The 22,132-nt window shown below is 40.8% G+C and overlaps 2 long non-coding RNA genes across 2 annotated transcripts in view; both read left to right on the top strand.

Moving 5' to 3' along the window:
• LOC110399059 lies at positions 1,403–4,911 on the top strand. The gene is made up of 3 exons (XR_002438857.1): positions 1,403–1,692; positions 3,396–3,625; positions 3,728–4,911. It is a non-coding gene; the product is annotated as an uncharacterized LOC110399059 (long non-coding RNA).
• Positions 9,354–22,132, top strand: part of LOC110397460 — a 26,856-nt gene continuing 14,077 nt past the window's right edge. The window contains exon 1 of the long non-coding RNA XR_002437795.1: positions 9,354–10,055. This is a non-coding gene — a long non-coding RNA (uncharacterized LOC110397460). The remainder of the gene's footprint in view (positions 10,056–22,132) is intronic.

Below are 22,132 nucleotides of genomic sequence, written 5' to 3'. Positions count from 1 at the left end.
ATGGAATGCCAGACATCCAAATCCCGCGCTTCACAAAGATAACAAGTGCTGCATACTATCACAAATCAACCTCAGACGTCTAAGATCGCTTGTTTCCATGCAGACATATTAAAAATGGAAGTAGTCTCCTCAAGATCTTTTTAGGATTTGCTTATGAGCTATTAAGTGTTGCTTGATTATGACTCCACACATCTGTAGAACAGAAGTTGTATTTACATTTTAGAGATGGGAGGAATTTCTCTGTGTGATATTTGATGTACTGCAATGCATATGACACTTGTTTGTTTGGCTCTCAGAGGCTGGCTGACTTTGTCTGCCCACAACTACAGACCTGAGTTAGTTGCTTTGAGGTCATGCACACTTTTAATTTTATTTTTTTTAGTATCATATAATACAGGTGTGCTGGTAAAGATGTATTGATTTAGGAAAGTGCTTATTCTGCTGCTAGGGTAGACGTGTAACTGTAGAAGAGCTCTCTTTTTATGTGAAGCTGTGAAATGTGGAGCTTTGTTCAAATTATAAACAGAAGTGACATTCATACTTCTAATTATCACCATGGTTATATTCCTGACGTAGCCTGCTTTAGCTGTCTCTGATGCAATGAAATTTTCTCACTGATGTGCTTTCTCTTCCAATGATCTGAGGCATTAACTTTTATCTAAGCTGCAGTCTTGGTGGTGTCAGTGGGAATTCTGCCTGATTTAGAGTAAATTTGTGGAAGCTCTTTGACCCATTTTTTAGTGACACCGCTTGCCACAATTGCGTTCGCATTCTGATGTACCTTCCCACCCATCCACGTGACTGTGATTGCTGCTTTTTAGAGCCACAGCTTTCTGAAATGTGTTTCTCCAAGCGCTCAGGATCTGCTTACTGACAGAAATGAAGAGCCAGGAGAATTAAGAAAAAACAAACAAACAAAACATTGAAGCATTGTTGTTGTTTCTTTCCCTTTTTTTCCCCAGACGTGTTATAATTGGTGATTCCAGTTTATCTTGCCTTCAGAACGTAATGACTGGAAACCTACAGTAGGGAGAGGCCTGGAGAGATTAGTAAGGCTACAGTTTCCTTTGTGTAAATTCTAAAATCTTACTAGTAGAAGAATGAATTTAACCTTATAGAAGCTCTCTGGTGTTATTTGGCACTGTCCTCCTTGAGGATTTTCAGTTAACAAATAAATCAGTACATCCAATAGCAAAAGAGTGAAGTGAAACTCGATCGGTACCTGTTTATCCAAATAGCTGGAAGCCCAGTGGGCTGCAGCCCTGCAGTCACGTCCACCAGGGCTAAGTGCAGATAGTGTGTGTTTATTTGATAGCTGAACCACATCTTACTCTCATTAGTTGAGAATGATTCATGAGGTCTGAGAAGGCTTTTCCAAGTTTTTTTTTTTTTTTTTCAGAGTGACTAAATCCATGCCTGAAATACACATGAGCCCTGGCCTGATCTTGGAAGCAGTCTTCCTTGTTCCATACTCTCCTTCTTCTTGCTTAAGTTGCATTTGTTATTTCCACTGTCTTTGCACTGGAAGTGCAGATCCTCTCATCAAGAAGAAACTACAGGAAAGCATTCGGTCACTGTGAGTGACATAGTGCTTCACCTGGGGAAGCCACAGCTCTGAGCAGTGCAGAACTACTGGGGAACCAGCGAGGGACAGCAGCAGGAGCCTGGGTGGACAGAGAGATCCCACCAGGGGTAGGCGTCCTCTCTATATTCACAGCCCAGGATCCCTTTCTAGATCCTGCCCACCCATCAGCTCAGGCTGCCCGGAGCCCTATCCAACCTGGCCTTGAACACCTCCAGGGATGGGGCATCCACAGCTTCTGTGGGCAGCCTGTGCCTGTGTCTCACCAACCTCTGAGTAAAGATTTTTTTTCCATACTCCTGGATCTGTATTCCTAGTTCCTGGGATTTTTTTTTTTTTTAATCAACAACAGAAATCTGTAAAATAGTACAAGAAGAAGTAAAAAAAAATGAGAATATGTTTTAATGATCAAAAGAATCTTTTTGAATTTGCAAATTCTTCTAAGTAGGTACAGAATATCAAGACCCTCTATGAAAGTTCTAATAAATATGTGCAGTTACTGTTCTAAATTAAATGACTTAAAATTTGAATGTGTTCTGTTTTCTAGAAGCGGTGTGAGATAGTAAGTTACTAAAGCAATGAAGCAGTTTGCAATGTGTAATAAATATGTATAATTACTTGAGGAAAATGGGCTTACTGTCATAAAAAGAAATTGAAAAGCTGTTAACATCACTGTATGTCACAGTTTGTGCTCTATGATAAGCCACAATTCTGACAGCAGTTTATCTATAATGCTGGCATGTCAATAAGGAGAACACAATAAAGCTCGTAATAATATTTTCATTTAGCATAGAGGTTTTCGTAAGGCAGCAATAACTTGAATCTGCAGTTACTTGAACTTTAAATCCATATTTATTGAGAAAAAAATTTGAATTGTTCTTTCCTGGAAGAGGCTAAAATACGTGTAGGCAAAATATTAGTTGTTTTTATTTTGCTAGAACACAGAATCATTAAGGTTGGAGAAGACCTCCAAGATCATCTAGTCCAACCATCCACTTCCCACCAATACTGCCCACTAAACCATGTCCCTAAGTACCACATCTATCCTGTCCTCAAACAGCTCCATGGACAGTGACTCCACAACTTCCACTTACCATGTTTACTCCCATTTCTGCCCTACCCCACAGGGGCAGCATGAGGACATTCTTTCACAGAGGCAGCAAATGAAGAAAATAAAAAGGAAGCTGCCCCAGCACCTTCTGTCTCCTGCACTGATCAGGAAGTAAGAACATTTACTGAGGGCACCAGGGGTGTGTGTGTGTGTGGAGTCAGTGCTGATAAACATGGTGTTAGGAAGATGTTACTGTACATTTCTGCTGGAAAAAGATTGATAAAATAGGGAACTTCAGTGACATGCTGTGGAAAACAAACATTCAGTTGGGGAAGAAATTATCAAGTTGCAGCAGTAAAACTGGGGATGTGAAAGACACTATTTCATAATTTCACAGCAATGTATTAGGCTTTCCAGAAAATACATGTTTCTGGGAGGCGATTGAATGTTTGAAGAGCTGGTTTCCACTGCATGTGTATGCTTGTCTTTCCACTCATTTTTGGAATCAAAACTGCTGGACAGTTGTAAAAGATTCTAGGACAGATTTTAAAAAACTTCATGCCTGCACTGAATCAAGTACTTCTCACTGTCTCCAGATCTCATAGAAAATCTGAATAATGCAAGAAGTGTATTTAGAAGTGTATTATTACTCCACTGGTTTCCTGAGTTTGTGTTTCAGTATGAGAAGAATATTGGCTACAGCTCAGAAGACCATCATGAGCGCCATGAACACATGTGACAACATCCCTTCATTTTCCACAGGCTGAGTGAGGCCCATTTGCATTCAGGATGGTTGTGGTGCTGGTCCACTGGAGCTGCGCAGCCACATGTGCTGCTTTCCATCAGGCAGGAGGTGAGCAGAGACACTGGCCCATCTCACAATCCCAGCCCAAGTGACGGGCATGGGTCTGCCATAGCTCCTGCTCCTGCTCTGAAATGTGTGATTGTGTTGACCTCTAGTGGCTGCAAGGAAGAGAGGGCCAGACCTCCAGGTGAGTGAAACATACAAAATGCTGCAGCTACGTGTGTTAGGGCAGCATTCCGTAAGACCCATAACTCATATATTCATGTTCTTCTTGCCCTCCCTGATATAGATTTTGTGATCCTCCATGACATGCTTTGGCCATTTCACATTCAAGATGCACAGTCTTCTGCCTCCAGGAGCATCTCCAGCAAGGATCTCAAGAGACTGCCTTCGCAAGGGGGAATGGGAGCAGAATGTCCCTGAGCTAAGCTCTCATGGACCATTCTGTTAGAAACAGAGATTTGTAGATATGGGTCTTGCATCCTATGGGTGTGTTCTTCTCTTCCAGCCAAGGCATTGAAATTTTGATTGGGCTAGGAAAGAATTCTGGCCATTTCGAATGACTCTGTGAATCAACTGTCTGTGGAGCATTTTCCCTTTTCAGTGAGAAGTACCATTTATTGGGTTTGATGATGGTTCAGGTAAACTAAAAGGATTGTTTGTGATTCTGTGTGGAAGCAGCAGTTCTGCACAGAGATGGCCCCAAGGCAGCCCTTGATGTTGGGTTTCTGGGCTGGAGGTCAGCCCTGCCCTGTGCCTTCCAGTAGATTTTCAGCCTCACTAGGGTCTGAGAAGACTGTCAGAAGTAGGCAGTGTTTATCCCAACTGAAGCTCAAAATTTAGCTGTAATTGAAGCCAGTACTGAAAGCCTCTGTTTGGAAACTGTAAAAAATGAGCTATCTTGCATCTGTAACCAAAAGTGGGCATAAATAATTGATAATAGATAAAATTTGCTAAAATACATCAAGGATGCCATCTGTCTTCTTGCCAGTTTTTATACTGAATAATCAAAAAGTTTTAGTGGAGATGGATGACAGCATTTAACACCAGCCGTTTTGTGCACACTGTTATTATAAGTTGCCTGTAATTTGAAAATTGTGCTGCGGGCTAAAGGAGATTGCAATAAGAAAAAAAATACCAGGAAAACCACCAATACAGCTCTCTGAAAGCAAATGGAATACTGTGTCTAGCGCATGTCACAACAGTACTGTGGAAGCTTCCCAACTTGCCCTCCAGCTGAGACCCTGCTTGTTTGGGTCCTGGCAGGGACTTGCAGGCTGCTGTTTCCTGGTGTGTGTACCAGCTGGGTCCGAGCTTTTCTTGTAGGGAAATTGCAGTGCAGGAGCCATTGCTTGTCTGACAGGAAGATAGCTCTTCACTGGCCACAAGGTGCTTGAAGCTATGAAATAGCTGAACTAGGGCCTGTTTTTTCAGATATGTCACCTGGCTTAAATAAAAGATTACCTCTTCTCACACACTTGTCTTCTTAAGAAGAGTAGGGTATAGAAGATGAAGACTGAAACCTAGATACAGGTAGAGTGTGATGCCAGTTAATATCAGTGAAATGATGAGGCAGTTTCCTCCTTTTTTGTCAGCTTTTTCCTGTTATTAGACAGGAACTGTTTAGAAACCCAGTTTCCATGTGTATTTAAGGTTATGAGCTTTACATGATAGGAATCAGACGTAGTGCACAAGTATTAACTTGATTATATTGAGTCTTACTTGTAAATTAAGGCCATGAATTTAGATTTCCTGATCTTAATCTCACTCTTAAAACATATTTTTTAAGTAAATAGCTGAGAGTTTATGGCTAAGTTTAATGATTACTTTTATTATCATCACAACAGCTTCCTCTTCTTCCACATTATGTCTGACTTAACACACCAAGTCAGTGTGTGGAATCTCATCTCCTTAGAAATGAGGAGTAAAACTCCCTTTCATATGAGTGGGTTGTTCATCCTGTGTATCTGACAGTTGCAGTAACATATTTCACACTCCTGTTTGACCTCCCAGTTGGAAGAGTACATCTGGTAATTGATAAGCAGATTGCTGAAAGGCTCTGGATTTAATAAACGGGTATTAGAGGGCGATTATGAATTCAACCAGCCAAAAAGTACATTACAGAATGAGGCTAGTTATGTTTAAGTGGGAGACTTAGACTTGAGTATTTCCACCATTGATGGCAAAATATTCTTAATGCCTTCTGTTGTAAACAGTTTTAGTCTAGCAGACATCAGTTTGTGCTTACACTTAAGAGGAAAAAAAAACATGTTAACTTTTACTGCTGAATCTTTCTGTGGTCTGTCTTTGGCAGGCTGCCTTACTACTTACACGATCTGTGTTGAAACAGAAACCTTGAACAACGTAACACAGTTATCAACTTCTGCTTCCAGCGCCCTCATTTATTCTTTAAAAGGTGTGCAGCCAATTGAAAACAATAACATTAATTCAAAGCCACAGCTGATATTTTCAAGAGGAAGGCAAAAAACAGCTGTGTAGAAACCTGTATTTTTCTACTTGTTATTAACAAAATCACAGTTCTGGAAAGCTTTGTGAAACTTGTGCTAAATTTGGTCTTACTTCTGAAGCTGTCTTCCTAGAATATGTAAATATTGAAACTGATGGAGGAGGGAATGGAGTGAGTCAAAGTAATTTGTGTTTATTGTAGGAGTTGCATTGCTTGAGATGCTCTAAACAGAGAAACCGTACAGAAGTGTCAAATAGTTTGTAAATCAGACACATACTTCTGTCTCCACTGGTGCCTTTCGTAACTGGCAATGAGAAGAACAGATTTAACTAGGAAGAAGCTATAGTCATCCCTTCAGAAAAAGTAATATGATTATCAGCCATCTAAGCAATATTGTGTGTATTAAAATGTCTTGGTGAGTACTTCTTATGCTGAAAATCATTATTTCCTAAATTAGGTTCAAATCACTTTTGGACTTTCTAGCTGTGAGATGTTTTAAGGTTGAAATGAAATCTCATGTGATGGGAATAATCACTGTGTCATGCTGCTTTGTAATGTCACTGTATACAGCATGCAAATGGATGAAAGTATTACACAAAAGTTTTATTCTCTTTATTTTGAGGTAACTATCTTCAGCACCCAGTCTAGTACCCAGTCAGTGACTTTCACTGTGCTTTGTGTGTTGCATTCCTTTGTATGCTGTTTTCATGCAGAGATGAACCTTCTTAGTTTGTAAAAGTCCTTAATTACTGAAAGCATCACAAACCATTATTGAGAGCATCACAAACCATCTGCCATTCCTGAACTCCCCCAAACACTTCTATGTTGGCCTCAGCTGGAACTACAGGAGTTTTTTGTCTCTCTTTTTTAATTTTCTTTCTTCTAATTATATACCCTTGTCCTATTCTAGGCAGCTAATTAATGATCTAAGATGGATAAAGTTGTGCCAAATGGTGATTTGATTTGTCAAAAAAATAGACGAAAAATCTGCTGATTCTTTGCCAGGCCTGCTATGTTACACTGAGCATTTGTTTCTGCTCTTCATTCTCAATTTTGTGGGCGAAGGTTGGAAGAATTTGTGTCTTTGAGCATGGTGCAGTGTATACCAAAAGCAGTATTTCAACCCATTTATGTGGAATCAGTCATATGCCTAAATGTTTGTCTGGCTGAGGAAGAAATACTGAGGTTGAATTCCTTTCTTTGGGGGGGAAACATTTAAGAGGAATCCAAAACCAGATGAATTAAACAGCAGATTTTTCTTGGACAGACTTCTGATGTTCAGAGATTAAATTTTGTTGATAGAACAAAAAAAGAAAAAAAAACAAACCTTTTTCCTCCAAATTTAACTGGTTCTTTTGCCAGGTAAAATTCAATGGTAATGAGAGATTTTATTAATGCAGATGTTGTTGTGTGTGTTCTGTGTATCCATGTCCCTGAGATGTGGTTGCTATAGCAACAGGTTTAACTATTAAGCAGATTTTCCTCTTAGAGCTGCTTCATAGCATATAACGTAACTATGTAACAAGGATTTTGCAGCATCTTTAAGTGTCATGCTAGGCAGCATGGGATACAAATACCAATTACCTCCCTAAGTAATTTAGCTGCAGATTATTATCTTTCCCCAAAGTCATGATCTCTAACGTGTGCGTTATTAGCCTGCCTGATTCCTTCTGCCTGAACGTGAAAAACATTGTTTACATATACAGTATTAAAATGTGTCAAAATGCTTAGATTTCAAAGGGCTTACAACAGCAACAATTCTGAAACTGAATTCCAAGTGTAGCCTTTCAGCCTTTGAAAGTCTGATCCAAACTCTGCATTTGCACGTCGTAACACACTGTGCAGTGCTAGCTATCATTACGTTCCCATCACTTTGAGCCTGTAATGCAGGCTGTTCCCAGCTGGGTGAAGTGAGTACTTTGAGATGTTATTTTGGATTTGTTTTTTTTTGCTTAGTATTCTCCTGAAATTGAACTCTTCTCTGCTGCTTGAGTTTTCAGTTCGGAATTGAGGTATTTGCAGAATTACCTGTGTTAGGATCTGATGGTGGGAGTGAACTCTAAAAGGGCAGCACAACGGTGAAATGCCACCATAAATATCAAAGAACAGGCAATGTGGGGTCACCTCCTGAGCAGATTGGTGCCCCAGTGATTGCTGCATGCAGCAGCTCCTTGGGGTCATGGGACACTTGGTGTAACGGCATTCTCCTTCCATCTGAAGTCCACCTCTTGGAGCGCTCAGCTTTCTTCTGGGTTGTTGATTTGGGCTGTTTTATTGTATTTTGAGACCTGAAGAAAGGAGAATCTGCTTAATGTGAAATAATTGCTTGCAGGAAGAACTGAACTTGTGCTGCAGTTTGCACAGCAGCTTGTTGTGTTGGGGGCCTTTTGAAGTAGCTTTTTTGTTGCTCTTTCTTTCCAGCTGAAGCATTTCACTTCCCTGGCTGGATCCTGTTGCACCAAAACATTAAGCCTTGTGAATAAGGTTTTGTCTCTTGGAGCTTGGATCCAAAGTCTGGTGAATGCAGTCAAAAGTTCTGAGGAAGGAGGGCAGGGAAGTGTACTGTTTTTCAAATAAGAATCATAGAATGGCTTGGGTTGGAAAGGTCCTTAAAGATCTTCTAGCTCTAATCCCTTGCTGTGGACAGGGTTGCAAACCACTATATCAGGCTGCCCAGGATCCCATCCAACCTGGCCTTGAATGCCTCCAGAGATGGGGCATCCACAGCTTCTTCGGGCAATGTGTTCCGGTGCCTCACCACTCTGAGAAAAAAAATTTCTACCTAACATCTAACCAAAATTTCCCTCTTATAGTTTAAAGCTGTTTCCCCTTGTCCTATCACTATCAGACTGCGTAAAAAGTCAGTCCCCCTCCTGTTTATAAGCTCCCTTCAAGTACTGGAAGGCCACAGTGAGGTCTACCCAGAGTCTTCTCTTCTCCAAGCTGAACAAGCCCAACTCCCTCAGCCTTTCTTCATAGGAGAGGTGCTCCAGCCCTCTGATCATCCTTGTGCCCCTCCTTTGGACCCACTCCAACAGTTCTACATCCCTCCTGTTCTGGGGGCCCCAGGCCTAGACACAATGTTCCAGCTGTGGCCTCACGAGGGCAGAGCAGAGAGGGACAATCCCCTCCCTCTCCCTGTTGGCCACATCTTTGCTGATGCAGCCTAGGATACTGTTGGCCTTCTGGGCTGCAAGAGCACACTGCTGACTCGTGTTAAGCTTTTCATCTACCAGGACCCCCAAGTCCATCTCCACAGGACTGCTTTCAATGAGTTCCCAGTCTGTAATCGTATCTGGGATTGCCTCAACCCAAGTGCAACACCTTGCACTTGGCCTTTTTAAACCTCATCAGATTCTCATGTGCCCACTTTTCAAGCATGTCCAGGCCCTCTGAATGGCATCCTTCCCTTCTATTGTGTCAACTGCACCACTCAGTTTGGTGTCAGCAGCAAACTTTCTGAGGGTGTGCTCAATCCCACTGTCTATGCTGTTAAGATGTTGAAGAGCACCAGTCCCAACACAGACCCCTGAAGGACAACATTTGTGTCTGGCCTCCATATGGACATAAGGCCATTGACAACAGCCCTCTGTTGTCAGCTACAGTCATTCAATCAGTTCTTTATCCATCTGATAGTCCAGCACTACGACCAGATAACCATTAAATCAAGAAAATGATTTTTAGCCATTTATGCATTTTAAGTATCTTATTTGTCATTGTAGTAAATGAGCATATACAAATGATTTGTAATTAATTTTGCATATTTTTGCACAAACTAAATGCTTCTTTCTGTGACATATGGTTCTGAACTTCATTAACTATTGATAATATTGTTATTGGGTGGTATTGATATACAAAAAATATATGTATATTGCTGTTGATGATTTTTAATTAATTCTTTGTAATAGGTGAACTTCTCTTCAGCAGATGTGTGGGAATTGCTAAGTCACAGCCCGAACCAATGATTGAGTACCTGGTGAAGGGACACAGCCAGTTCTGGGAGCACAGGTGAAAGCAATTCCCTGTGCAACCAGAACCTGGTTTCACCCCTCCCTAACCCTCATTTAAGGGCTGGCTACCACAAGTGAAGGATATCTACCTGGAGATCCCTCTGTTTGAAGTATTCAGTGAGCCCTAGTCCTTAGGATGGGTGAGCGAATCTTTTTTTCTTTAACTAGATTGTGACCGTCACCCTTTTTTGGGTAACCTAGGATTGATTATCTGCCATCGCCTTTCCCTACAGAAGACTTCCTGGGTTTAAAATGGGTAATAGAGAACCTATTATTCTAAACGCTGCAGCGATGTTTATTCTTTTGGTGCTAATTTTTTTTTTTGATGTGGTGCCTCCAATACATTTCAGTATATAGGGTTCCAAAATTAATGGATTTCCAGAACTTGCCCATTTACTGCCACATATATGACCCAGATTTGTCTAGGGTTAAGTTGCTAGGCCTGCAGACCAGCTTTCAATGGTAAGATGACAAACAGTCTCCTGAGACAATGCATTTGGTTTTAGGGAAAGGTGTTTCTAGGATAAAAGAAACAGCATTTTTGCTCTTTCCATTTTACTTCTGTTAAAAATAGATGGGAAATCTCAGTCATGCCTTTAATGGCTGTCTTCAAATTGTTACCATAGGTTCATAAATTGCCTTTTGTTGGTTCAAGAAAACAACTATTGCCAGAACTCATATGATACGCTTGCATAATATCACCTTATCTTTTTAAAAATGTAGTTTTGAACTCAGTCTTCGAACTCTGAGATTTCTGGTTTCAGAAATGTTTGATTTGTTCTGCAAATCTCTCTGCTGTGCCCTCAGTCTATGATCTCTCTGCTCACTCAGCATGAAGATGAGGAGTAGCTGGATGGTTCTTTTGCTCATTAATTGAAATCTGGAAATCACTGATGCTCATAGAGGCTCTGGCTTGTGTGGGAGGGAGCAAACTAGGCTGGAGAACCTCCTGGAATGATAGAATCATTAAGGTTGGAAAGACCTCTAAAATCATTTAGCCCAACCATCAATGCATGTGCATGGGGGAGAGCCAGGACCCACAAAAGGGAAACACTCCTCTGGGGCTGCTGGGATCCAGAGGTGCCTACCTGGAAAGATGTGCTCCATGGTGTATAGGAGCATCACTTCTGCCCTTGGCTGGTAGTAGGGGGGCACATCTCCACTGGACCAGCCTCAAAACTTGTCTGGAGGTGTTGGATCCCACCAACTAGTCGGCATATCCCTCAACCTGCCTCCTTAGGGCATTGCATATGAATACTGATTAGCTTCCTGTGTGCCCTGAGGCAGCAAAGAAACATCTACCAGAGGTAGTGACAGGTGATTCAGCAGGAGCTCTGGTGACTCATTTAGCAGCTGAGGAGATTAAAATCAATTCCTGCTTCAGAAAATGACAAACTGCCCTTTGGTGTCATCCATTAATCTACAGCAGCTGCTTGGTTGGAAAAAAACCAGTCCCTAACTGTTAATGTAGCCACGAGAGGGAGCTCGTAAATCCATGAATGCCACAAGGATGTATGGAAATGGACCAATGAAGAGACTTTAAATTTAATTATTAGGAAACAGTTGATTGCTTCTTAATCTAACTCAACTTTTTGCGTTTTCTGAAGGACTTTTTTCAGAAGTTTTTCAAAGTTGTTTGTGTATTTAGCAGAAAGTTGAGGCAACCACACTTAGGTATCATTTGCGATTATTCTGTTTAATAAATTTTGACTTAAACGTAACAAAACTCTTCTCCTAGACAAAAAAAAAATATATAAAACCTCCAACTTTTGTTGTTCTGCTGTATTTCTCTACCTTCTGCCAAGCTAAAAGGTTTTCAGTGTTTTGCAGTTTGATTTGGCTTCCTTTACTCGGGCTCTGAAACAGGGAAGAAAAGGCAAGGTTCATAGCCACCTGCAACCAAGGAAGTGAGGGTGGATATTCTGAGAGCTAGTCAAAGCTTGAAAAAGCTAATGAGAATTGACTTCTGGTGACGGGCCTTACAGCTGTATCCCTGAGTTCGTTCACCTCCGGGTTCCCACAGTTTCTCTAATCAGATCCAAGATTTGCACTGTAGAACACACTGGATTTGCCTTCTGCTGTATAACCATAATTGCCATCTGCATGAACAGCTCCGTGAGACTAGGTGATACACTGTAGGGCATCCGGGTTGTTGTCACTTCTTCTTTCGGGGTTGACTTGTTAACCTTCTCAGGTTAACACCTGAGAAATTACATGAACTTTTTGCTAAGAAAAATGTGCCATACTGATGGAATATTCAATCTTTTTCAAATGTCAGTCAATCTGCTTGCTGAAATATTAGCATTCTCATCTCTGGACTCCTTGACCTTAATAACAACAGAAATATCAAACCAACCTTTTAAAACTAAGATTATTCATTTCAATCCAATTGAAAAATGTGGTGATGGCAAGGAAACAAATGTCAAGGAATTTGGGGGGTAAGTTACATTCATCTGATTCAGGCTTTTAAATCTGGCATTTCCCTGTTGATTATGAGTTCCGCTGTTTGTGGAGACTTAGTTCATTGGCTTAGATGTTACAGATTGGTATGAGCTTTTCTATTTCATTGCAAAATGTGTCACTAGTATGGAACATCTTGTGCTCTTTATTTCTTGTTGCTAAGTATCCATTCTTCACATTTGTATCTTGACGTATAAATTTAATAAACGTGTGATGTTTACTTGCTTTCCTACAGAGCCACCAGAATTCTACTAATAGGAAGAAATATTTATTTTTAAGGTCAAACTGTGTTTTCCTCAACCGAAGTTGGATAGAAGCATAGTGTTGAAGTGATTCCCCAGCTGGTCTAGAGGGCTAGGCATGCACTGAAACTAACTGATATTGTCCAGCTAAGCTGTTGGCCTAACATTAATTTGACCCTTTGGGAAGCGCACTTTTGCTGACAAATGCTGTATTAGAAAGCAAGGGAGTTATAGAGGAAATAAAACATGAGAACACAAGTTCTTTATCAATATTTTTTTTTCTGGACTAATAACTTCTCTGTAGATAGCTTGCCTTGAATCTTAATACCTGGGAAAACACTGAGACTCTCGTCTAGTAATAGTGCAAAAAAAAATATCTTTTTTTTTTTGAAAAATGATGTTAGATCGTCCCTACTGTGATGAATATCAGGGATCCATGCTTTTGGATCCATGGAAAGCCTACAATCCACATACAAATCATGTTCTGTTTCCTTTTATTAAGAGCTTTAACTATTGACCTCGGCTCTGTTGTTGTGGAATTTACCACTTATATGCCAAACCCCTATCAATCTAAGAGCAAGACTTATCTGCTGTTTTGATTTCTCAGAATCTTCTGGGATTATGGAGAATATCTGTGTTGTAGGCAAAATGGAAGTGTGCCATATCAGCTTCCTATTTGTTGGATTAAGTCCAATCTCTGCTTAATAAGTTAGATGTTGATTTTGACACCCTGCCCGCATAGAGAATTTTAAGACATTTACCTTTCCCCTGAACATTTATGACTTACCCTTGTGCTTCTAGTGAGTTTATCAAGAATCTCACTTACAAATTGGGTTTGAAATCTAGCTATATTCACATGTGGAGCTGGCTGAGGACATCCTGCTTTGAGCCCACCTTTTCTTAATTTTTCATCAATCAAAAAGTTGCAGTACATTTCCCCCCTATAAGTTTGTAGGAATGGTAACTGCTAGTTCTCCAAATTAAAATAGAGTAACTCAGCATTTTTTTGCCTCAGCATCTACATGACAAAAGAGCTCCCTGAAGCAAACAGTATTTTTTTCTGTTTCTGAAGATAAAATGAGGGAACAAAGGCCCATTTTGCAATGCAGGGATCTGCAGTGACAAAACAACATGTTGTTAGAAGGAGGAAAATTGAATGCTCCATACTGAGTGAAACAATTTTCCTTGATGAGCTGTGCATTTACACATGACCATCCCCACGTGGAGTCTAATTCCTTGTGAAATACTTGAATTTCAGCAGAATACTCTTCTTTTTGTTTTCCACTGTTTCTCTTTCTTGCAGATTCTTTGTTCTTTCAAGAGTTTGGGATTTTTAGAAGGCTAGCAATTAGTTCCTGTTCTGATTTTGTTTTGAGCACCTCAGAGCTATGGGAAAGTACACAGGAACACTCTGTTCCTCAAGAGAGTAATGAACTGCCTCAACTGCTTTTGGACTTCCTTCAAACTAGAAAATTACTTAGATAATTATAGGTGACCAGGTATTTTCAGAGAAAGGTTAATAACAATGTACATCTTCCAGTAGCAATGAAATTCTTAATTTCCTGTCTGACTTTTGCTCCAGTGTAGGACTGTGGTTTTTACCCTAAAGAAGGGTATCGCTGTGTGCGGAGTGCCTTCAGCTCTCCATGAAGGTACTTTGTTCAGTGGAACATAATTTCAGAGAATCCATCCCTAGGGAATCCTCTCAAGGCCTCTTGCAGGGCAGTCTCACATCCCAGAAGAAAGGAAATTCATGTTAAGTGTCCTCTTGCAAGTAAATTCGTCATCTTGAGAAATCCCTTGCAAGAATTTATGATAGCTTAAACTGGTTCCACTTTGGGTGACAGAACAGGCTGGGCACTTACTTCTCAAACTCTAGGCTTTAGCTGGAGATGAAGCAATAGTTAAGTCAAAGCAGTTTTCCAAGCGCTTCTTAGAAGTGGTCTCTAGAAAGCGTTTCAAAGCTTTTTAAACACATGAAAGAGTCAAAAAAAAAAAAAAAACAAAACCACCACTGTTTCTTTATTTCTTTTTTCCCAAATGCCTTGAAATGTATGCTCTAGTATCTTCTGAATGGAAGATATTCTAATTCTTCTAATATGCTTCTGAATATCTTCTCATAAGCTCTTCCCACAAATGTCCTTTACAGACTATTAAAAAGACTATCTACTGCTTTAGTATAATACCCTCACACCTTGTTTTATATTGACTCATCTTCATTGCGATGCCTTTAAATGTAATTTGCAGCTGATCTTTTAGGCTTCCGAGGGGATCAAAGGCCATTCCCTAACTATCAAAATAAATTGCTTTCCAAAAGTTTCCTTCCCTTTCTGTGGATTCAGTGCCACCACAGTCAGAGTGATTAATTCATTTATTTACCATTCTGGTTTTGATAGATGTTTTTATTTTTCTCTAGGTGGCTTTTGTAGCTTAATGCAAATGACAAGTAGTGTGGACCTGTGCTTTTCTTACCATACAGGTCTGTACCTCTTCAGGTAGGACGATGAGCAGATGTGTTGATCCTAAAGAGCTTGTAGGTCTGGACCAAAGATTGACCTATAGGTTAGGAATGCTGTCATGAAGAAAATGCAAGTTTTTAATGGGGAGAATGGAGAAATAAACCCTTTCATCTCGATAGCAGCTTTCTTTTGTCTGTGTTTACTTAACTGCTGTACCAAAAAAAAGCCAGATTTATCTCTTTATTGAAAGAGATGCACAGAATAAAGGTGGGTGTCAGGCTGCAGAGAAAAAGAGCAATGACTTAAATCAGTCCAAAAGCACTTACTCACGCCAAAGAGCAGACATAAGATCAAAAGTGATAAACAAAGTAACCTAAATCCCATATCAACAGCACAATATTAGAAGGGTGATTAAGATTACAGGCCTAAGGGAATGTGCACACTGCAATACTGAACATGGAATACCTAACTTCTAGGCTACCTAGAAAAATTTGCAGGCTTGACTGACCTGTGCAAGTGGTGTGTAGTATATTGCATTAATAAATCAAAGGACTGCAGACTGATAGCCTTTGGCATTGGGATGCTGTGTGCGTAACTGCCTCCAGAAGCTACTAGGAAAGACATAAACAAGTTACAATTGGAGAAAGGAATAAGATAGTTGAGTTTGAACTGTGCATGTCTACACTGACAGTAGAAAAGGGAGCGCAGCTCTACTGTTTGGGGAATTTGCTTATCCACCCACATGTTGTTTTCCAGCATTTATCATAGCATTGCCTGATGAATTGAGACCAGTTGACAGACTTTTCTCAAAAGAGATGACAAACATGATAAAATTTTATAAGCTCCAAATCTGTATTTCTTTCTTGGAATTATTTTTAAAATGAAGATATTTTAATGGGTCCTAATTATACAGTTACAATGTCAAGTATTTTTCTTCTCTAGGAGAAATGCTATAATCCACACAAACTGACCAACATTTCTTTGGATCCCAATGAAACATTGGTGGGTAAGCATGACCCATGCTGATTATGTGCTCCCTGCTGCTGTGGTGACACACAGTGCCTTGTGTCATGGGTGCTGGACAAAGTGCTTGCTTCGAGAGAACCGTCAGGAAGGAAGTACTATGAAACTGTGCTGTTAGAGTCTGTTCAGCTGCTTTCTGGAAAGGCACAAAGGAACTGTGCTTGTAAGGATGTAAGACAAGCACAAGGGACTGCCTGGAGAGAAGCAGCCTCATCCTGCACTGATGCTGCTGGGTGAGTCACTCCTGGTGCATTTCCCCATGGGCACCAGCCTCTGCCCAGTCCAAAACACACAGAAGCACCTTGCTGCTGGTTCCAAGCAACAGTCTGAGTCTTTCCCCTTCCTGAGCAAGGCTGCATTGTGCTGCCAGCTGCTGCTGTGCTGCCTGCCGTGGGAGATGCTCTCAACTTCAGCACTGCTGTTGTCATGGCTTTGAGATCAGAAACTGGCTCACTGTCACTGAACATGGTATTTGCAAGGATTGAACTATGCTTGTCATTGTTTGCTTTTTGTTTCTCCCTAACAAGAGTAACAATAGCATTGCTGACAAAATCCTCACCTTGAGAAAGACATAGTGTAGGCTTTTCCTTTAAAAGGGAAGTCTAACAAAACTAAAACAAACCAGAGGAAGAAACAGCCCTTGTACTTGGACACTGGCTCTAGATGTGTTTTCAGTGTTTTCATCTTCACTTGCCTGATTAGTAACTTCTGTCATTGCTTTGCTGAGCAGAGGGCTAGGAGGCAGGAGACCCAGCACAACTCTCCAGCTCTGCCACAGGTTGGATCGGGGTAAATGGCTGAATCTGTTGGTGCTATTGATACTCCTCCAAAAAGCAGGATTAACTGTATCTCCTGCATTTTGAGTCTTTAGATGGCATTGATGAGATCCTGGGTTGGATCTGTTACAGCCCTCTATGAGGAGTACCTAGGGAAAGAATCTGATTTTTTTTAAATTGGTAAGTGGAAGAGTGGAGAAGGGTGATGTGAGTGTAGGTATGGTACCAAGGAGACAAACCTGATGTGCAGAAACATTTCTCCTATCCCCTTTTCTTACGTGGTTGGGAATATATTTTGGAACAGAGATTTTCCATTCTTTTATGTATAGCACATCTATACCAAATTTGGCTATGCAACGTATATGCAAAACATTCAGAACTTGTGTGACCTGATGGGAATAATTGGGCAGTCTGAACAAAAGCTCCTCCTTTTATGATGCTGCAGATTTTTCTGAAAATGTTAAAATTAAAATACATTCATAAATGTTGCGCCTCTAGCATTTGCTGTATGAGGAGACATCTTCCTGTAAAAGAGTTATTTTTTATTTTCATTATCTTTTTATGGTGGCTTAAATTATCTTGAGTTATTCAATAAAACCCACAAAATTGCTCTTTATGCAATTACTCAGAGAAAGTGTTCCATTATGTGACAGTCACACCACCACATAACATCCCTTTCATCTATAACTTTCTGCTATTTTCACCCACTGAAAGTCTGAGAAGATGAGGCAAGATTTAAATATCCTGATAGCCTCATGCTGGCCTGGGTGCTGATTATGGTGGGGGGAAAAAAAACAAACAAACAGTGGATCTTCACATGGTCCAAAGAGGCCTATTTGTTAGGACAACTAGTGTGGATGTGTCACGTTACCCTAAATGGGATCATGTGATTTGACTTGCTTTCATAATTTCAGAGCATCTGATTTCTATCCTGAGCAGTGACCTCCTGGTGGGCAAATTTTCCAGCACTTTAGTATCCATAAAGTACCTGGGGGGGTGGGGGGGAAGATGATAGTGCCAAGCTTTGAGACAGTTAAACTTTTGGCTTGGGGGGTTTTCAGCAGCACTTCAAGGCATGAATTTGAGAGTCCTATTTTTGAAGCCTGGTCCTTACGGATGCTATATTCTTTAAAGATTGGACTCTTTGGTCTTTCCATGCCTCAGTTTCCAACTAATAAAAGAAAGATGACAGTGTTTCTCCATCCCACTGCAGTGAGCATAAATATGTTAAAAATCACAAAGCACCCCAATGCTATGGTAATGGAGGCTATATAGTAAGAATGGGTAGATAACCAAAAAAGCTTTTTCTGTATTTCAGTTTATTTTTTCTTTTTTTTTTTTTTAAATCCAATGACTCTGAGCCAAGTTCTTTATGAGTAGAAGTCAGCAGTTTCACTGATTCACTGAGAATCAGGCTGGCTGAAAAAGTTGCAGACGTTTCTGTCTGAGCTTCCTGGACTTACAGACATGTGAGGAGAAGACTTCCCAGAGCGACTCTGGGCACAGTGCTGCAGCAGGAGATTGTCTGAGCCAGTTTTCTCATCCTAGACACCAGTGAGGTGTTCCTATACATGCACCTGTGGTGCCTGGTCAATAGAAGCTCATAGATGTACTAAGCCTTGAAAAGTCCCCAGGTTAAATATTTAATCACCTCTGAAAATATGGCATTTTAAGGTATATCAAAGCTTTCTTTAAGATGGATTACATTTCTACTTTTGATGTGTGCAGTCAAAATTCTTTTTCAGCCTAAGATCCATTAAAGAGCCTATTGTACAGAGCTGGCTAAATGAATGTTAATGACAAACAGTCAAATACAGTGCAAAGGCTTGAAAAGCTGCAGGTGCAGGTTCCCCAGCAAGGCTTTTTGAAGTCAGATTCAACTTTGAAGAGCTCTTCAGGTTTTACCTTTACCTTCCAGCAAGCCTCCTGGCTAGCAAGAGAGATTTTTCCTCTGTAACCTGATTGGGGGCTGGCAAGTGGGTGCCGAGGGCATCTTCATTCCTGAGTGTTCCAGGAAGGCTGCAAAAGAGCTGTGCTGGCAGCTCAGTTCTTCAGAAAAGCTCCAGAGCAGTTTAGAGTAATGTGGCTATTGACTTTTTTCCTGTCTTTATTAGAGCTTCTGGGAAAAGATGGAGGGGAAAAAAAAAAGAGAGAGAGAAAAAATATATTCTTGCCATGAACTTAATAGACAGATTCGTTTTGGTTTTAGGTTTCCAAAGCAGGGTGCTCCATTGAACTACCTGATTAGCCTCTGATTAAAGGAAAGGCTAATGGCCATAACCAGCACCTCTCTTCCTGTAAACTTGTGTCCTTCCACCATTTTGCAAAAGCTGATGGGAGATCATTCCCATTCCCCATGAAGACAGGGCTCTCCCTGCCAGCATATTGAAGGAGAAATTGTGATTGTTGATACCTTAGGTGACTGTAGGCATAAAACCCAGCAAACTTAGGAGGGATGGAGAAAAGAAAAAAAAAAAAAAGAATATAAATGGAAAAACTAGAACGTATAGAGGGGAAGATGATTTTGTCTTCCCAATTTATATGCAAACGAGGAATTATTTTTTCCTTGACCCCAAAAATATGGAAAAAAATGGTAATTTTTTTTCCTAAATCAGAATTAAAATGATAGAAAATATTTCTAAATACACTAGCAGAATTCAGTGTACTACTTATGTTGATTGATTCTTGGGGGAGCAAAAAAAGCACAACAGAATATTTTTGGCAGGATGAGATCAGCATAAAGCACTGGGGATTCACCCGTAATGTGGCACCCTTAATCTATTCACATTTAGATGTACTCATACAACTGCCCTTAAGGAGTTTGGCTGTGCCCAATGAGAAGTCTTACACCTACTTTATAGAATAGTGCTGTTTATTAGATTAACAGATCACAGATTCTTTCAATTGCTAGTGATAGATACATTGTCTACAGGGCGTGTGCAAATACCTATGGTGTGAATGACACAGCTGATGACAAACGTGTAAGAACTATGGAATAACTTGGTAGAGATTTCTAAGTTTCCTGGTACATCTGAGCATGTGAATCTTACCCAGTAGATGCCTCTATATTGGGGAAGTAAGGCTCAGTATGTCTACTGGCCCCAGAAGCCAGTGGTGTCCTCCCAGCTCGTCTGTGATGGTGTCTTCCCCAAAATCCCCTCTCTCTCAAGAGATTTTTATACTATTTTTCAGGTGGAGCTTGAGCAACTCTAATCATACCTTTGTTGTGTTTGGTGCAACAGAAAATCGAAAAGTTGCTAACTCAGGGTGACGATTATACAGTTTATCAGTTCTGTGGTACCACCAAATTCCCATCCATGCAATCTTATCACAGAGCCTGGCTGTGGAGTTTTACACCTCCTCCCAAACTCTGTGCTGTATCTCTTAGAGTCAGCATACTAAGCTTTTCCTGTGCTGCTATCAATCTAAGGTTTGCAGGTCTTATGCTGCTTGGGGAACTGTCATGAAACAGACTCCTTGCATACTGACTGCATTCTACTCTGGAGGTTTCTTCAACACTTCTCTCTTTTTTTTTTTTTTAAAGGGGAATATTCCAATAAGTTGTTTCCAACAGTTACTCCACATAATGCACCCCATGACTCCAGTCACTCAAGCTTCTCAATGTTTAGATGAAATTGAGATCACATGTAGTCTTGTTATGAGAATTAGAGCTGAAGGGGCTCTTGGGCTGCTCACTGTTTGTGGGGTAAGATGATTGGCTCATAGCCTTAGTATTTGGCAGGACACGGTTACCAGTCCTGAAGATAACACTGCTCATCAAGGCCTTGGGCATAATGGCCACTGGCACACCCTGCCTTCATAAAGTGAAGCCCTGGGCTCTCTCTGCCTCATGCATTTTCTCTATTTGACTGTGAAATATGCATTATAGTTGACCTTTAGCATGTTTGATTCTTCCATGGACGTTTTTTTGTGCAATTACTCATAGGTCTGTGTGAGAGTGCTTGTGTGTGTAATATAAGCTGATTATTTTATTCAGTAAGAGTTTGTCTAAAAATGTAGACGTGTCTTTATATTAGGAGAAAACAGACTCCGTAAATTACCTTTTATATAATCAATTTTCTGAATATCTTTGAGATCAAATGCATCCAGTGAATCATTTAGTCAAACATGTGGTTCTTTGATTGGTTGCTCAATGAGTGTGCTTTAATCTAAACCCTCTCAGGCCTGGAGTTTGGGTCAGAGGCATAAACAAATGCTTGCTAATCTCAGAGTTTGTCACTGGGTAAAAGTCAGAAAACATTACAACGCAAAAACAAAATAGCAGAATAACAAAACAGAATGTGTTCTCTTGCCTAACTGTGTTTTATATTTAATAAGAATTCTGCAGATCATGCAGCCCATAGTCATGAAGCATCTACTCCTCCTGAATAGGACAGGCTGGGTGAATTGGTTGCTTCCCATTCCCTACAAGCCAGGCTTGTAAATTTGGGTCAGATGCTGGCAGTTAATTATGTCCTGATGCTGACAGGTGATCAGAGGAGATGCTGTGTGTTAGAGGTGCAGGCCACTGGGGCTCTTCCTTGGGATGATTATCACAGAGGCAGCAGAGCAGATAATGAAAAACCTGGTAGGGAGGATTTGAAGTGAGAGAAATGCAAGCTCACATGTGAGTCACATTGTAAGTGTGGTAACAGCTTACGTGGGGTTTTGGTGACAGGATGAGTCAAAGTGGAAAGATACAGCTTGTTCATGCTGACCGTGGTGCTTTGCACCCATCTCAGTACCTTTATGTTCATGTTCCCATTCCTTCCTCACTTCCCCCTTGCTGTGTCCATGGCAACAAACCCCAGAAATCCCCTTGGCATGCCAGGGTGGTGCCACTGAAGAATGTCCCTTGGGTGCACTGGGCAGACAAACCAGGCCATGTGTGTTCATATCAAAGGGCCATTTTGATGCAGAGCCAAACAGTTTTCCAATGCATCTGCCCCACACCCTGATTCTGCTGGAAAGTCCCATCTGTTAGTTATGCCCTGCTGGAAGAAGGTAAGCTGGGAAGGCAGTGCATGAGCTGATGTGCTGTGCAGGGGGGCTGGGGCTGCCTCATCAGTGCCTCTGTCTTTAGCATCTCTGCTCCGCCTCCCTGTTGCTAAGGCATGTTTCTATGGCAAAGGCCCACCAAGAAAGTGAGAATTAGAGAGAGTTAATGTTCAGAACAGATGAGCTCACTCTTGTTGACAGCTGGCTTCTTTGGGGGAAATGAGCTGCTGTAGAGGAAGAGCTGCCATCTCAGATGCTG

Source organism: Numida meleagris, chromosome 4, assembly GCF_002078875.1.
Source record: "Numida meleagris isolate 19003 breed g44 Domestic line chromosome 4, NumMel1.0, whole genome shotgun sequence".
NCBI lineage: Eukaryota > Metazoa > Chordata > Aves > Galliformes > Numididae > Numida > Numida meleagris.
This window is presented reverse-complemented; position numbering and strand designations above follow the sequence as displayed.